The sequence below is a fragment of the Phoca vitulina genome, unplaced genomic scaffold (genome assembly GCF_004348235.1).
Source record: "Phoca vitulina isolate PV1807 unplaced genomic scaffold, GSC_HSeal_1.0 scaffold24, whole genome shotgun sequence".
NCBI lineage: Eukaryota > Metazoa > Chordata > Mammalia > Carnivora > Phocidae > Phoca > Phoca vitulina.
The window spans coordinates 88,628-99,795 of NW_022589727.1; the positions used below are offsets into that span (position 1 = coordinate 88,628).

An 11,168-nucleotide genomic window follows, 5' to 3' on the forward strand; every position below is an offset into this window, starting at 1 on the left:
AGGCCAGAGCTGTTGTGCTACTTCCATAACTTGCTTAATGCTTGCCTCCCAGCTCCTAAGCACCTTAGACCCAGCACTACTCAGGCCCTTTCTGTAGATAGTTTGGGTTGGATCTCAGGGCTCTTTAATCTCTGCTTGCCACTCTCTGGCCAACAAGGTGACTCAGTGTTAGCTGTAACAAGTGATTGCCTACTCTGCCCCTCACCCTGAGAGTTCCCTCCTAACCTCTACAGTGACCTATATTCTCCTTTGAGTCAAGTCTCAGATCCTGCAGAAGGCATATCACAGCTGATGTGTACAGATCACACAGGAGAGACTAAAAGGTGGGGCCATTTGCACAGTAGCATCCATTAATCAGCATATTAATTGGCACAGAGGGGTTATCAGATTAGCTGTCTGTGTCTTTGGAAATCTGATGTCAAGCATTGAGGGGAAGGAGCAGGATATAAGACTGGCATGATCAGATGATGGAGAGAGGGAAAGAAGGCATCTGGGTTTTGAAGTTGAGTCCCAGGTTAGTGAGTCTCTGCAGAGGGAAATGTAGAAAGAAGAGCCAAGATCAGCATAAGCCAACCGGTTTCTAGGGGAGAGGATCCTAAAGATACCAAGTTAGTGATTACTTATGGGTAGTAGGAATATGGACAAATTCTCCATTCTTCTTTGTACTTTTCAAATTCTCTAAAAATATATAAGGTGATAAATATAATAAGAAAGACAATTACTATACTCTGCAGGAGTTTTAAAAGTTGAATTTCTATGATTCCATGCTTGACCTTTTTGTTGAGAGGAGGAACAGAGTGGCTGTCACAGGTATGGTTACAGTATATGTAGGCTTTACTGCCTTCTTCATGGTTTCCTTATACTAGAGTCATCTTTATTTATTTGCCTCTGTAACACATGTATGCCTATCATTCTACTTTCACCCCTTGAGCCTGCTTTTCACTCCTTGAGATGCCTCCATTTTAGCATGACACCTTCATTTCACCTTCTCTAGCATCATTCCTAATATAACCATGGTTACTTAATTAAGAGACTGTTTGTAGAACATTCCTTTTTCTTGGGAGAGTATCCCCACATCAACAGATTGAAGTAGAGCCTTGGCAAAGTTTTAGTGATTCAATGCAGATATGACCCTCAACCAGAAATCTATAGTTAACTGATTCAGTTCCTCACTATCTTTTTGTTCTATATAGACACATGTTGTCTGAACCATCTTGATCAGATAATTCTGATAATAAATACACATGAGCAGACATGAATAGTGTAGCTATCTACTTGGATCCAAAGCTCCTTGTTCTGTAGCAATTACCGGAGGCCATGAGTTTCTGACTGATCGTAATTTGGTCAACATGTTATGACAGCCAGCTTCAGGCTGAATCTAGGCAGCTGAAGCCAAAATAATCAATTAAGACAGGAGGCCCAAGACATGAACTGGAGTTCTACCTTGGATACCAAATATCTAGACCTCTCTTGTCCACAGTTACCAAAAAAAAATGAGGGTGCAGATTCCTACCTACTTAATTACTCAACTTACTCTCAGGATCAAATTAGGCTGTGAACATGGCAGTCGTCTGAAATTTAAAGTGTGGTATATGTCTTTGAGACAATTATCAACCGACTGGCCATTGCACAGTCTAATCAGATCAGTTAGTATCAATCAGATCAACCAAGCCTTAGAAGGAGAGAGCTGTTTACCATGTAAAAACAGCCTGCTTAAGGGCCATCCCTGATGCCCAGTTTGCCACTTTCCCCCATTTTTACTCCTGTTTAGCCCTGGAAACATTGCAAGTGATTTCCATCTGATTTAGGAAAGTAATGGAGCAATGAGACTATCTGTAAACATAAAGAATAGAATGGGAAACATTATGTGTGTATATAAAGAAAGAGAAATAAAACCAGGCGAAAAAACTTTACAGCTTGTCTCAAAAGAATTATAAAATTAGTGGATGAAGGGTATGTTGTTACATTTTTATATTGGCATTTTGCCAATGGAAGACCTCATAATATTTTTACTGTACTTGTAGATTTGGCTTTTCTGCCTGTCACATGGATTGAAAGCTGAGTCTCTGCAACTGGGGGCTGCTGGGATGTGAGCTGCTTCCAGGGATGGAGAAAGTCTGAAGTGGTGATGGGCCAGCCTGCTCCAGCATCTTTGCCTGGAGCAGAGTTGAGCAGATGCATGGCATCAGGTCTGATAGTGCTGTTCATGGCAAGGCTTTCATCAGACTCTCTTAAAGCTGCTTTTCTTGGGAATACATTCTCCACTCTCCATCCTACTCATTTGTACACCGTCTCAAGAAACCAAACCAAAATAAAGCAAAAATTAATTAAGAGAGGGCCTTATGATTCCAACCTTGATGCTTATGCTCTGATACTGCCATTCTGATGTTTTTGGAGAATTGGTTTATCAGTGTTTGGCTCATATCTGAAGAAATTCTGCGTCTGCATTGCAAAGTGAGTTAATTTGTTTATCCAGTTTGCTATGGACTGGATTGTGTACCCCCAGTCTTCATACCTTGAAGCCCTAACCCCCAATGGGACTGTTTTTTGAACATAGGGCTTTTAGGAGGTAACTAATATTAAATGAGGTCATAAGTGTAGGGCCCTAATCTGATAAGATTGGTGGCCCTATAAGAAGAGGAAGAGATATATCTCTCTCTTTCTTCTCTTTGCCATATGAGGACACAGTAAGAAGGGAGCTGTCTTCAAGCCAAGAAGAGAGCTCTCATCAGGAACCAAATTGGCTGGCACCTTGATCTTGGACTTTCCAGCTCCAGAACTGTGAGAAAATAAATTTCTGTTGTTTAAGCCACCCACTGTATGGTACTTTGTTATGGCAGCCCAAGCTGACTGACACACGGTTAAATTGCTTAGGCTTATTTGTTCTTAATCAATGAACAAGAATCAACTTGGCTATTCAACTATGAAGCCATTTCTGTTTCTCAAATAAGCTGCTTACACCTTCAAAAAACAAGAGGGTGGTTTTTAGTTGATTCTGTAGCTTGGTACCCAAAGAGGTTGCATAACTTGGCAACGTTTGCCCAGTGATGAATGTCAAGGTAAGCCTAGTGCCTGAGCCTTCTGAGTCCTATTCTAGTATGCTTTACACTACACCACAAACTTAGAAATCATACAATCCAGAGCCTGGTCTAAAGTGTCAAAATCATCCATCTAACTTATGAGTCAAAATCTAGAAACCATGCAGAGAGGATTGATAATTTTTTTACTATGTTAAAAAAAAAGGGAAAAAAAAGATTTCTACACAACAAAAATAAAGCAAAACAAAACCCTACCACATGCAAAGTCATAAGACAAATGGAAGACTAGAAAAAAAGCACTGGGCAACCCTTCGTAGACCAATAACCTGATAGGAAAATGATCAAAGCAAATGAACAGACAGTTCACAGTTAAAGAAATGTGAAAATGTTTTACACATATGAAAATATTTTTTACATCCCTCATTATAAGTGAAATGCAAGTATCACAGCTTTTTCACATATCAGATGGGCAAAAATCCAAAAGTTTAATATTATATTCTACTGCAAGGAGAAACAGGCACTGTCATTCACAGAGGAAGAACAAATGAACACAAGCTTTTTGGAGAGCAAGTTGAAGAGATCGAAAATAACAAGTGTTTGCCCTTTTTGATCCAGATTTTCATTCCTGAGAATGGATCCTATAGCTTTCACAAGCGCAAAATGACTTTTGTCCAGAGTTATTCATTTCAGCATTGTTTATAAGAATAAACAAATGGAAAGAACCGTAAAAGTCCATCAATGGGAAACTGCTTGAATGAACTGTGGTGTAACCATACAATAGAATACACTGAAAATAGAGAAGAATGAGGGCCCTCCCTATGTAGTGTATGAAAAGGTCTTCAGGGTATACCATTAGCTGAAAACAAACAAAGAATGAATATTATGCTAACTTTCAAAAATAAAATACTTATAGAGACCTAAATAAAGACTAGAAGGTATATAAACTTGTCAATGGCCTCTGGGGATGGGTGGAGATAGGACCAAAGAAGAATAAGGAAGGCAGTGAGACTTTTGATTCTATATATTTTCTTAAAATAATTTTTGTTTTTCGAACCATGTTAATTCATTACTTATCCATAATTAAATTTAAAAATAAAACAACAGAGATATCTCTGAGAGAGAGAGAGAGGAGGAAAAATCCACGAGAATTGTGAATTCTTCTCAGTAACATGTGCCATTTTGTTCTATTTCCTGATATGAAGAAATTCTTTATTATGGATATTTTCAGTATTTTCTGAGTAATAACTTTATTTGGCAGTTAAAGAAAAAACATATAGAATGGTTGGTCACCACATATTCTAAAGGTATAATATTTAAAAGAAGTTTGGCAAAGAAACAAGAAAATACAATCCCAGGATAATCTTGCCACAGTTTAATGTTTTCAATTACTGACTATCTGCAGCAAGGTTAATGGAAATAACACAGGCCTTAGAGACAAACCACATTTAGGTTCAAATCTCATTTCTGCCACTAAGAAGCTCTGTGTTCTTGGATGAACACCTTCACTTCTAAAACTTCACTTACTTCTCTTAAGATTGTCATAGTTACATCGCTAGTTGTAGTAGTGAGAATCCAGGGGGATCATTCAGGTTAAAGATCTAGCATTGGTGGACGTGTCATAGACGGCAGCTATTATTAGATAATTTCTGCCTTGTCATTGTGGAAATTCCATAAAGCCAGTAGGTATTTGCAAAATAAAGGCAGTCTAGAGAGGTCAGTAACATCTCGTCTACCTGGGATTTCACCACCTCTAATCTCACTCACCATCAGAACACAGAACGCAGAAACAGAAAGGAGCAAACAATGGCTTTCAGTAGCAAAATAGATTCCACAAATAGCTATATGTACATTTGAGCATTTGCCTCTTAGAAGAGGCCCTTTGAAGGCCCCCTGTAGAGCCAATTTGGCTTGGATTTCATGGCAGTGGTAAGAATAGAAATAGAGAAGGGACTGACATAGTCAGACATGCTGCCCAGGGAAAGTGACAGATCATGGCCTGAGATAAGAGCTGTATAAACTGAACCAAACACAAGAACCTCAGAGCACAGCAGTTGAGAGCTATTTATCTAAGAACACATCTACATACCCCAATAAGTTGTGAAGACCCTGCTTGTTCATGCCCGGTCTGTAGCAGGCGTTTATACAATGGTTTTGAAAGCGTTAGAAAGAATAAAGACTTTCATTAAAAATGGTTAAAATAAAAATACATGTTGATGCTTAAATACCTACATGTGTAGATAACTCTCTTGAATTGTTTGTTCCCTGCATTTTTTCACAAATAGCTAAAATTTCACTTTATGCAGTACCTAAAGGCTCACTAGAAATAGAAACTCTGATGGACAAGTCTGGATTGAGATGAATAAAAACATTTAAATATAACTTGAAACAAGAAAGCTGCACAATAAATGGGATATTGTTCTTATGTGCTCATGGAAATTCCAGTAAACAAAGAGAACCAAGTTACCTGTCCTGCCTTTGATTTAAGGCTTATGCATGCATAGAGCATAGCCTGTAATATTTTCCACCAGGCTCTCTACTTGAGTTATTCCTACTTGTTTAGATTGGGGAAATCCAAGAGCTGAACAATGACTTTTGCAAGTTGCAAATTGCTTTAAGGGGAAACCCTTCAGCTGTTGTGTGTGTAACTTGGTAAATGATACCCCTCTTTTAGAGCCACGAAACAGAGATTTTAATTCCTGTTGAACTTTTGTTTATAGAGACACAGGCATGATGGGGAAGCGTGCCCCCAAAACTCCGCTGACACCCACTTGGAATAACTACAACTCTCCTCAGCAACAGAATCACAAGAAATCCTGCCACATTTTCCAAACAAGCAGCAATCAAACTGCCAGTGGACCCTCTGCATCACATATTTTGTGGATGACATAGGTGGCTCTGTTCGTTTGGGTCAACATTCCTCCTTTATTATGTGGAGTCCCCCAGTCACTCTGCAAACGGTCATGCCACTGCTGTGGCTGCCAACCAGAGAAACTGCAGGACCAGATCCAAAGAGTGTGTTGATGATGGAAAGTGACAAGTCCCTTTTATTATTTTATCATCGTCATATGAACAAAATAACGAAGAATCAATTCATGCTTGTTAATCTAATTCTACTTCAGGAATACAGTATTGATCATACTCTCTGAGTTCCTTGAATCAATGGTAGGAGGTGTGTGTGTGTGTGTGTGTGTGTGTGTGAAGGGTTAATAAGGGGTGGGCAGGGGAGATGTACCAGAATCATCCAGGGACTTATTCAAAGTGTTCTTGTGCATTTCTATGTCTTTTCCCTCACCCCAATTTATTTGAATACATCCTTGAAAGCAAGTTTTGTGAATTTAGGGGGGAAAATAGCTTCCCAGATGATTCTGATAAAATAATAATAGTAAATAGAACTTTGTACAGTGACAATATCATTGCCAATGAGGTTTATCTGAGGCACGATGATTGCTAATAATAATAACAAATAGGTATTACAATAATAATACATACCATTTATTGAATGTATTCTTTGTGCTGGACATTCTCCTAAACTACTTTTTCCTGTGGTTGAGACCTTTTCTTTGTGATTAATACACTGAGTTGTTACTGTAGTTTGGAAATTAACTGTGTGTGGTCACCCACTTTCTTTTTCTTATCCCCTTATTTTATATATTCATGAGAAAAAAAAATGGTGCAATAAAGAACACTTTCCCGTGTGCTAGAAGTGTCTTTAGATAAGTAAACCAGCTGAGCCTCAGTTTTCTCGTTTGTGGTACATGGGGATAATAAAAGTTTCTTTGTCTATATTGACACATAATAATAGTTATTACAGTGAGACGGTTAATTAGATTCAGAGTGTGGTTAAGAAAGCAGGAAATTTAAGGCTCCCACTAGAAATCAAACTTTACATGCCAAGATGTTTTAGCTGTACTTAATCTGGATAAATACCATGAAGTGCAAAAAAATGTACAGTATGTCCTTCCTCCTGTAGGTTTTAAGGGATAAGCTACATGAAACAGTCAGTCAAAAGCACACTTTTGTATTACCAATATAGTGCAAAAGTTCTGCGTCAAAGATTCGGGAGTAGAGTATGCTAGAACAGTACGACCTCAAAGTGTTAAGGAAGGTGGAGGGTGACGTGCTCCAGAGCCATGAAGACAGTATGATGGAGTCAGGTCTAGAGGGCAGCCAGGTGGAGAGGAAAGGAATACATTTTCAGGAACAGCACTGGTGGAGGTGACAGGGTGAACCCGTAGTCCTAAGTAATCCTCGTATTATGCTACAACTCCAAGAGTGAACCCTTTATACAAAAAATAGAGAAAAGAAATTCATAGGTACATTATGCAGTGAATACCTTTGTGCAAGTTTACAGAGTCAGTAAAGCATGTGCTTCTGTATAATTTGTGTCTCCAGGGCTGTGTTATAATTCTTGTGCCCTTATAACATCCAGCATCATTCTAGGTACACTGGGAAGAACTCAGTTCACATTTCCAGGTGGATTGGAAACACAAAGTACTTTGATAGGCTTGGCAGGTGAGATGAGGTTATAGACCAGGAAGTCCACCCAGGCTTCGCTGGTGTTGGCCAGAGGCAGAAGTATGGCTTAAAGCTGTATTAGGAACAGAGCTATGGGGAAGGGGAGTGGGGACCATCACAGAAAATCAGCTCTGCTAAGCTATCTTCTCAAAGCATGGCCCCATCATTGTTGCATTGCTATGGACTACCCACCTCGAAACCTGGGAAGTCTGCATCTTTCCCACCCACCCCACCCCCAGCCCCAAATGCTTCTCCTTAAAAGTGGATGAAAGTTTAGGCTGGGGTGTTGTGATTAATGCCAACACATCTAGAGTATACCTCCATCAACCCACGGTCTTTCCATTTTTCTTAGATGCTGAGAAAATGCTTTTCACAGCTATGATGACACAGTCAGAAATATCACCTTTTGAAGACATCATAACTGTGAGATATGACACTCTTTCGGCCGTTAGAAGGTTATTTGCTGTAGCCATTAAATACAGCCCTGTCACTCCCACTCACCTGAGCCATATTTCCTCCCTCAATAGATTATCCATAAATATAGGCTTAGGTACAAATAGAAATAATGAACATTCACAGCTAAAGAAGATATGCACAGCCAAATCCTGCCAAAATATAAGGTTTTCCCATAGGAACAGAGCAATCCTTCCCTGGAGCAGGCTCAGCAGAGCCCAGAGGCCAGGTCTTCTGGAGGGCTTTCTGAGGCTCAGGTCAATATGTCTTCTCCAATATCCCAGTAATGCAGAGCCTGACCTCCTAAATGCCAGGAATGTGCCTGACTGCCGACTTGGGGGCCCAACCTACTTTGCTGACATTTGGTAATTAGAGTGAATTATTAGTAGTAGCTTGTGTATTTGTCTAGTATTTAACTCTAGTTAATATTAATATAGGTAACAGTGCATTGCATTTGTGTGGATTCTACAATTTCCAAAGCAGGCAGGTAGTATATTCATTTAATCGAATATGTATGTATATCTATCTATCTATCTAATTATTAATATTAATATATATAATCTCACATATGTATATATTTGTTGTTGCTGTTGTTTTTCTGATCCAAATGCTTTATTATCTTATATGTAATTAGCACTTAACTAAGAACCTGATAAAATACAGAAAAACGTAGAAAATATGTAGCAATTGAGCATCAAACTAGGGCCAAGACTTTTACCCTGTGCAAGAGAGACAATATTGTAAAATTAAATGTGAGATTGCATAGCATAGGTGACTAATTCTGAGGTGTGGGAGAGAAGGGTGACCAATAGTCCCTTAAGATTGATAGGACTTTAGGTTGGCTCATAATAGAAGGCCTACAAAATGCCTTTATGTGGATTCTAAAATACAGGATTCCAGCAGAGAATTCAGCAGGTCATGCCAAGGAGTGAGTAGAAAGTTGATAAGGCAGGAATATTCTTGACATATATGGGAGTATGTGCTGAAACGTAGTATAACACCTGAATTCCTCACGAGACTTCCCACATTGAGGGAAATAACAGTGAAGAATTAGGCTTTAGAAATAATTTGTAGGGGCACCTGGCTGCCTCAGTTGGAACAGCATGTGACTCTGGATCTTAGGGTCTTGAGTTCGAGCCCCATGTGGGTGTAGAGATTACTTAAATAAATAAAACTTTAAAAAAAGAAATGATTTGTAGATTTGTGTAATACTGTGATATAGTGATTTTCAAGGATAATCTGCAAATCCAAAGACTTTCCTTGTTTATAGGGCTTGTGTCCCACATCCTTAAATACATTCTTGCCCTAGTAGGATAAAACGCAAGGGAAAAAAACATAAGTGGCATAAGACTTAGTGTCATTTCATAACTCAAGATAGATCTATCTACCACAGAGAAAAGATATTAGCCTACCTATGAGTTGTGTTTTTGTCTGCATGCTTATTCACAAAGTTGATATTGTATTTGATTAGCCAAGTGGATATACCTCATGTGGAGGCTCTTAGTCAATAAAAGAAAATGGTATTTCACAAATGTGTTAATTTCACAAGTTCATACCTTCCATTGGTCATATATTTTTATGTGGCAATAGCTGTTTGTAGAATAAAGTATTACTAAATTCTGTTGACACTAGAAGTACATGACACACATTTATGTAGGCTAAATATTTTACGCACTTCATCAGCCTCCATATTTTAATGTATTATCTATTGAAGCTATAATATACACATGAAATACATATAAGTATGCTTATATTTATAAGATATATATATATGTGTGTGTGTGTGTGGAGAGACTGGTTTATACACATATACAAGCAATTTTATTTTGAGATCTGGCCATTAGCATGTCAGGATTGGAAGAGAAATGCATACAGCAGTATGTGAAGAGATTTGGTCTTGCTCAGTTTTGACCCTCAACAATCTGTTCACCACACAGTAGACAGGAAGATCCTTTTGGAGGTAAAAGAGTTCTTGTTAGTTCCCTGCTCAAAGCCTTCCAATGGTTTCCTATTACAGCTAAAATAAGATGCAAAGTCCTCACCACAGCCTAAAGAGCCCTTCCTGATTGGGTCCTAGGTCCTCTTTTAATTGCTACCATTTTAGTTCATCCCACCGACATTGTCCTTTCGCAGTTCTTTAAGGATGACTAGCACATCTCTGGCTCAGAGCTTTTCCCCTGGATGCTTCCTCTGCCTGGAACACATTTCCCTCAGACCTTCACATGGCTCACTCCCTCATGTTATTCGGGTGTCTCCTTAATGGCCACCTCCTTGGGGAGGCCTTCCCTGATTACCATACGTGAGATTGCCCCCTTGGCCCTCTTTGGCCCACTGTCTTGCTTTATTTTGCTTCATAAGAGTTGTTATAACTGACATTTTATAATACATCTTTTTGTTATTCATTTAACATATATCTCCTAAGTGGGAATGTCAGTTCCCCAAAGAATGGGTTCTGTTTTGTTTTCTTCTGTATCTCTGACACATGGCAGAAATCCATTAAATGTTTGCTGAATGAATAAATAAAAATAGTAGGATAGTATTAGTATTAGGCTTATTTATTTGCTTATTTACTTGTTAACTTAATTATAATTACCACCATACATCAACTATCCAACCTGATAACTAGAACATTATCAGAATCTGTCATCTGCCTGTGTGGGCCTCTCCCTCCCTCACACACACTGTCCTCCCACCGGAGGTAATGCTTATCCTGAGTTGTGTGTTATAATTTCCTCCCTTTTGAAATATAGTTTTATTATATATGTGTGTGTGTGTGTATCTAAAAGTACATATTGTTTAGAATATATTGTTTCATTTCATCTGAAACTGAAATTCATTTAAAAAAAAGTATCATTTTTAAATGGAAAAAAGTATCATTCTACATGTAATCTGGAACTTCTTTTTCACTCAATTTTATATTCTTTAGACTCATCAGTATTATTCTGTTATTGTTTTCTTTTGATATTATATTATTTTGATAGGTGTCTGTAGTCCATTTATTTTCACAGTTGTATAACAGTATTCCATTCTGTGAATGTACCATGATTTATTTTCACATTGTCCTCTAATGAATCTTCTAGTAGTATCTTCTCCCTCAATAGTTGAGAAAATTTGAAAGATGGCGGAGGAGTAGGAGACCGGGATTTCGTCTCCTCTCAGGAA

General features: G+C 38.4%; 1 pseudogene; it reads left to right on the forward strand.

Annotated features, from left to right (window-relative positions):
* The first annotated feature begins 6,428 nt into the window (after positions 1-6,428).
* Positions 6,429-6,552, forward strand: LOC116642870 (annotated as a pseudogene).
* Positions 6,553-11,168: the final 4,616 nt, after the last annotated feature.